Source organism: Mesoplodon mirus, assembly GCF_964341445.2.
Source record: "Mesoplodon mirus genome assembly, chromosome: 4".
Classification (NCBI taxonomy): Eukaryota; Metazoa; Chordata; class Mammalia; order Artiodactyla; family Ziphiidae; genus Mesoplodon; species Mesoplodon mirus.
In genome coordinates, this window is record NC_138979.1 from 187,466,254 (window position 1) to 187,473,542 (window position 7,289).

At 48.9% G+C, this 7,289-nt stretch overlaps 1 long non-coding RNA gene across 1 annotated transcript; it reads right to left on the bottom strand.

Moving 5' to 3' along the window:
- Positions 1-252: 252 nt before the first annotated feature.
- On the bottom strand, positions 253-1,668 carry LOC309801911. Its single transcript, XR_014293683.1, has 2 exons — positions 1,497-1,668; positions 253-351 (listed from the first exon to the last, which is right to left on the bottom strand). It is a non-coding gene; the product is annotated as an uncharacterized lncRNA (long non-coding RNA).
- Positions 1,669-7,289: the final 5,621 nt, after the last annotated feature.

The window sequence follows — 7,289 nt, forward strand, 5'->3', positions numbered from 1 at the left end:
CAGCTCCTCCACTGACTCCAGGGGCTGGCTGCCCAGGCCTCACCTTCTCCTTTTCTGGATAAGAGCTCAGCCTCCCAGAGCGCAAGTCCTGGTCCCAGCATCGGCTAGCTGACCTCTGGCACATCACGGCCCTCTCTCAGCCTCAGTTTCCTCCTACGTAAAATGGGACTGCAGGTCTACCTCATTCGGTTCTTAGGACTGAGTGTGCTAAGGGGCACAGCACCAGGGGGAACATGGGTGGACACTGATGTAGTGGATGTAAGGGCTCGGGGTGGGAGGGGACGGGACGTTCTGTGTATGGATCAGTGGTTCTCAAAGTGTGGTCCCTGGGCATCAGCACGTCCTGGGAACCTGTGAGAAATACAAGTTCTCAGGCCCCTTGCCACACCAATGGAAGCAGAAATGCTGGGCCCCGCTAGTCCTTGCTGACCGCCCTCCAGGTGATGCCTGTCTCAGAACAGATGGCCCACATGAGTAATTTTTAAGACTAGGACTTTCTGATCCACAGTGCTGACTCATCCTCTGGAGGGAGAAGAGAACAATGGCTTATCGGAGAAAACGTGATCCCTGCTTTAGAATGGAACCCTGCTCCCAGCTCCAATGCCAGCTCTCACTGGGGCTGTACGATGCTTTCACGCCAGTTCCCCGTTGAGCCAACAACTGTGAGGCAGTCAGTGAACCCGGTAAGTGGGTTTTATCCCCATTTTACAACAGAAGAAACCAAGGCTCAGAGACCCCACCCAAAAGTGGCAGCCATTTGTCAGGCACCGACCATGGTGAGAGACCAGGGCCAAGACCCGGGCCACCATTTCTATTCCCAGGCAGAATCCCCACCACCTGCAAAGCACCACATTTCAAACTGAACTCAATTCCACCCCTATGCTTACTGCTTTAGAATCTATTTTTTAAATGCAATTTTAGGGGTTTTGCTAATTGCCTTAAATGGAGAAAGACATTATGCAGCATTCATTGGATATTAGGCAAACTAGAAGTATCAACTGATTTTTTTTAAAAAAATTTATGTACCTTGCCTTAGAAGTGATTTCTGGATAAAATTTTCTAGAGCGTATAATTCCATCCACCATGTGATCTAATACTGTCTATTTCTAAAGCATTTTACATAACTTTGCTGTACACCTGAAACTAACACAACATTGTAAATCAAGTATACTCCAATAAATTTTTTTTTAAAAAGGCATTTTACAGTTTAAATGATGCTCTTGCAAACTTTCTCTTACTGCACTCCACAGTAACTCTAAGTCAGAACTTACACATTATCTCCATTTTCCAGATGAGAAAACAGAAGCTCAGGGAGGTCACAGGAGTTAAATAGCAGAATCATCTGCTTAATAAATTCACTGACCTTCAGAGTGTGAAGCCTAGATCCACCCTCCACCCCTGCGCTAACCGAGGTGTTCACTCCTCAGCCCCTTTAATTTCCTAAGGACAGGACAGCTCGGCAAGACTCTGGCTGCACCTGGCGCACGCAGACCTACTCGGAGTGCGGCAGGCGCGGGGCGGAGGGAGGGACACGGGCGCAGGCAGCGTGGGTCTCACAGGTACGTTTATTCATGCCCAAGGGCAGCGGCACTGCTGCAAGTCAACGTGATGTCCCACGTTCCCACAACACAGCCAGACCGACGTCCCGTCCGAAGAGAGCTCGTTAATGATGACCATGAGCCGGCGCAGGACTGGAAGCTTTTCAAAGAGAAGCACAACACAGATACAATTTAGGAGGAAAGGAACAAGCAGAATGTGGTTTGTTATATAGGTACGTACTGACATGCCAGAAGATGCAAAGGACAACTTTCAATATGGTGGAGTACATGGAGGGTTATTTCTATACAGATGTACATGGAGGGTCTGTGGAATCAACATGGGCATGCAGGCCACGTGCAGGCGCAAAGAGCAAGCGGCATGGAAACGTCTTCTCGCCAAGGTCAAGGGCCAGTCCTAAGTTTGCAAGGACTCAGATGACTAGAGTTTCACTGTCATCTGGAAGTGAAGTGAAGAAATGCCCAGCACTAGGGCACAAATTTATGTGGTTCTTGCTTTCAAAACACGTTTTACAGGGCAGCCCACGGGCACAGCTAACTCCTGCTTGCCTACTGGTGACACCAGCTAGCTCCGATCAATTCATTTCACTCCTGGAAGCTGTACTTGGCCCAAGGGGTGAGCAACGGTTTTTAACACGCAGACTGTAGGGGGCAGGACTTCAGAATCCTCTTCCAGCAGGCCAGCACTTGCCACGTTCTGAAGTGGTCCTACTGCATCTGCGTGCTTAGTGAGCCACGCACCAGCTTCAATTCACAACAGGGATATAGCTTGTCCCAAAAAGGTACAATGGGGCTTTTCATTCCCCACCCATTTTAAGAAGCAGAAATCTTACCTTTCAAGGCTTTACTTCTTTTATCTAAAATAAATGGAAAGAAAAATTGGTCATGTCAATGCTTTACAAAAATGCCTTTAGTTGACTCACTGTCGAAATCATCATTTGGCTGAAAAGTTCATAGCTTAGGCAAAGCTATTAAATGAAGCTTTCAGAAAATAGGAACTCCTATAGTGTCTCAAAGCCAAGAAGTGGTAAAAATTCTACCACAGACGTTCTCTGAACAGTTAAATAGCCCTTCAGAATCTGCAGCACTCTTCACTCTCTACCAGATCCTAACCTCCAGTCTTGCAGTTTAAAGTTTCTCCTTTCTTTCCTCTTTTTAACCAATCGCTCATTCATACACAGTTGGGCCTCATCTCTGCTTCACTGAGAACCAAACGGTTACCCTGCCCCAACTTTTATTATGAAAATATTTAAACATTCAGATCAGTGGAAAAGGTACAATAAAACACTGCATACCATGACACTTCATCCCTAAATATTTTAACCTGCATCTCTTAAAACTAAGAACATCTCCTATGCATTCTAAATACCATTGCCACACCTAAGAAAATTAATAATTCCGATATCAAGGTCTTGTTCAAATTTCTTATCGCTGACATAGCTTACACTCCCCACATTTTAACAAAGGACCACCAGGGGTTCGGATGTTCACTCCTAGTTAAGAACCATAGTTTCTTTACAATATGAACTGTGATTCCTCTTGGAAGTAATTTTCTTCTTAACCTCCGATGAATCAAACACAAAGAAACTTACCAGCACTCCTGATTTTATAAACGATAAAAGCCATCAGCCCCATTCCTGCCCAAATCTCCTGGTAAGCTTGGGTATAATAGGGCTTCATGGGGATCCAAACATTCTTAATAAGGCTTTGAAGCATCTGAAAAGGAACACAGTGATAAATACTACCTGACTATTGTTTTAAACCTAACTGGTAAGAGGTTTCCATTTGTTAAGGTTGATCCTATTTCCCAAACTATTCAACAGGGGCAGCCCCTATGCCGGACCTGCTACCCGAAGCCATTCCAACATCTACATGGGGACTCCTGCTCTCAACAGCTTTCCAAGCTCCACTCACCTCTCACCATCCCCTGACCTTGGCCATCCGGACACTCCATCACTTCACATTCCTCCAGCCCCAGAGCTCTCCCAGCCCGTGCTGTCCCACACTGTCACCAATGGTCCCCCTCTCTGAAGGCTATCCTCCACGAATGCCCCCAAATTATGCCAAGAATTACACACTTTTGAAGCAACTAGCATACCTGCCCATCACCATGTTAAGAACTGTTGGCATTCAAAGCTGAAAAAGAACATGGTCAAGGCACGGTGATTTCCCTGTGAGACTAACACCCAGGCTTGGGCTCACGTCCGTCAGCTGTATCTCAGTCCTTCTTTTGTTTTGTTTGAATCTCAGCTGTATTGGCATAACTGACATATAAAACTGTAAGACATTTACGGTGTACACCACGGTGGTGACTTGACACATGTGCACAATGTGCAGGGACTTCCCCCATCTAGGTGATTAACACATCCATCACCTCACTTTTTTTTTTTTGGAGAGAACTTTCACTTCTCTAAAGAGCCAGAGCATCTGGGAGAACAGTGTCCTTGGTAGAGGCAGCTCACGGGCCAAGACCCAAGGTCAGAACATGTTTGGAGTGGGAGGAACAGCGAGAAGGCCACTGTGGTTGCTCAGATTCAAATCCTGGCTCTGTCACTTTCCAGCTAACTTAAACTGCCTCGGTTTCCTCATCTCTAAAACAGGGATAAAAACAGCACCCGCCTCAGAGGGCTGTTGTGAAGATGGAGGAGTTGCTCTGTGTGAACTGCAGTATCTGCTGTCCTACAGCAAGTGCTTGTTACATAAAGTGTCATGGCTGGGCTAGTGGACAGAAGATGGCCAGGTCATACAGGGCCTTGGAGGCCACAGCAAAGAGCGCAGCTTTTATTCTCAGAATGTCATGCAAATTTAACAGCATTCATGAAGTGCTTTACTTGCTTATCTCCTGCACTCCTTGGAGAAGATCACACAGTTGCCTGAGATCACACAGCTGGATCTGTAAGGCACCCAGCTGGATCTGCTCATTACTGAGAATCTGCTCTGAGGCCCAGCTTCCAGCTCTTCCAAAGAGAGAACATACCCAGGCTGAGGCCCAGGCCTGAAGGCCAGCCAGCCCCCGCGTGACCCAGGAAGACGTGGCTGTGTCCTCCTCCTGGAACCCCTTGCAGACATGCCTGCCCTCACATTTCCTGTCTTCAGGCAGTACTGGGATGCTCTGTCAGAGCATAACGTTCCAACAGCCCTGTCCTGAAAAGGCAGCGGAGAGGATCCAAACAGGCTGTGGAGGAAGCCTCTGGAAGCCCTGGACGGAAGAGTTCAGAGGCACTGAGCAAATTCCTGTCCTCCCTGCGCCAAGCACTGACCGGGAAGGAAGACCAATGGGGTTGGAAGCCTGCGAATCCTAGGTTCCTACACCAGTTCAGCCTGTTTTGCCCTCGATCCTGGGAATGTCTTGAAGCTGTCATTTCAGAGGTTTCCCTTTCCGTGAAACAGGGATAGCTCCACCTGCCCTACTGGGCTCTCAAAGTAAAGGACCCCAACCTACTGCCTGGTGTGGAATAAAAACTCAGTAAGTGATCGCAGCAAGATCAGAAAGAATTGCTGCAAATGCCCAGCTGACTACAACAGCACTAAGCTCCTGAGATTCTACGAGGAAGGACTTAAGAAGCTGAGGGCAAAGGCCCAGGCCAGGGAGGGGCCTTAGAGCAAGGCCAGAAGAGGATCTAGAAGGAGAAGAGCAAAGCAAACTAGGAGGGTGTAAAGGAGGTAAGAAGGGGCCAAAGAAGCTTCTGTTATCTCCATATTTTGCTCAGGGCCCAGGCCCCTCGTGTTGTCTCCTCACCTAGAATTACCCAAGAGTGCTTCAGGGTAGGTACACGGCAAATGCTTACCTCCCACCCCGCCTTTGGCCCAAGGCTGACATATCTGGCTGGACAAGCGACATGTTCCCAATGTTTACAAAATGAGGCCCCCTACTTTTTCTGCCCGAGTTCACTCTATCTAGCATCGTTTCCCAGCTGTGTGAGTTTTATTAGCGCCCATTCCTTCAAAGACCCATCCTATTCAAAGGCCAAGTGGGTGTCGGCTGTGTCCGTTTAAGTCTGCAAACTGGTTGGTATGTTACATAAACAGCAAACTATTACCTGACCTTACACTGGAAACAGGAGACGTCTGACCCGCTGAGCCTCACATCGGGCTTCACAGGCTGAGGTCCGTACAATTGCAATAACCTCCGATCCCGTTTTGGTCCCCGTTTCCCCCTCTCCCAAAGCCCTGTCACACGTACAGTGTAGCTCCGAGAACACTGTGCTGCAAGGAAACTTGAGGTGTAAAGGAGAGAAGAGACTAAACCTGGGGTAAGGGCTCTCGGCGTGGATCCTTACTCCATCACTAACCTGCCGTGTAAGCTCGGTTAGGTGGCTGAACCTCTCACGGCCAAAGGAAAAGGCGTAGCGCGGCCTCGACTAGTAACAGCTAACCCCCGGACGACCTCCCTTTACAGTTTGGGGGACCCAAGTAAAAAGTGCGAGTGGGCAGGGAGAGGAGTTGGACCTCAAGGTCAGCGGGGATGGAGGTGTGGCCGCGGTGGGGCCGGGGAGGCTCCCACCTGCCGCGGAGGCCACTCCGGGCTCCGAGTCCTCGCCGCCCGCCATCCGGCCCCTCGCCGTACCGGCTGCTCCGCGCCGAGCGTCGACCCCAGCCCCGTACTCACCTCGGCGATGGACTACCGTCTCAGCTAGCCCCAGCTCAAAGCTGATGCCTCGAAAAGGTCACTGAGCGCGCAGGCGCCGCGCGGGGCCAGCCGGGAAGGCGGAAGGAGCGGCGTCGCCCTAGACCAGCGCGCCTCCCCCGGCCGCGCCTGCGCACCACAGCGCCCCCAGCGGCCGCCCGGGTTCGGCCGCCTGGAGGGTTGGGGGAGGGGACGCGCGTGTGTGTGTGTGTGTGTGTGTGTGTGTGTGTGTGTGTGTGTGTGTGTGTGTGTGTGTGTGTGTGTGTGTGTGTGTGTGTGTGTCACAATCACGTGACTTAACCATCCGGATTTGCCTGGGCATGGGACTTTCAGTGCTGAAACAGAGAAGGTCTTGGACAAAGCCGACGAGTTGGTCTACCTGAAAAAGGGAATCTTTGTGTTAAACGCAGAAAAGTTGCATCTCCCGTCTCTGATTTTCTTGCCATTTCTCTGTGTTAACATTTTTTGCTCTGCATATTTTTATGCATCAATTCTGTGCATCGTAATTCTATTCAAGAGACAATATAAAGACTTCCACAGGGGTGCCAGACACTGGACCTAAAAGACACCGGCTTTAAAAATAACCATGCTTGGGACTTCCTGGTGGTTCAGTGGGTAAGACTCTGTGCTCCCATGCAGGGGGCCGAGGTTCGATCCCTGGTCCGGGAACTAGATCCCACGTGCATACCGCAACTAAGAGTCCACATGCCGCAACTAAGGGTTTGCATTGCCACAACTAAAAGATCCTGCATGCCGCAACTAAACATGCCACAACGAAGATCCCACAACTAAGACCCGTGCAGCCAAAATAAACAAATATTTAAAAATAAATAAAAATAACCATGCTTAATATGTGCAAGGAAATAAAAAACAAGACTGAAAATCTCAGCAGAAAACTGGAAACTGTAAAAAGTGAAACAAAAGAAAACCACTTAGCTGATTTGAAAAAAGAGCCCAATAGAAATTGGATTGATTTAGCAACAGATTAGACAGTTGAAGAATTACTGATTTGGAGGCTGGGTTAGAAGAAACCATTCAGGAACGCAGACAAAAGAGAAAGGAACAGCACGAAAATCTATCATACGTGTAACTGCTGTCTTAGTATA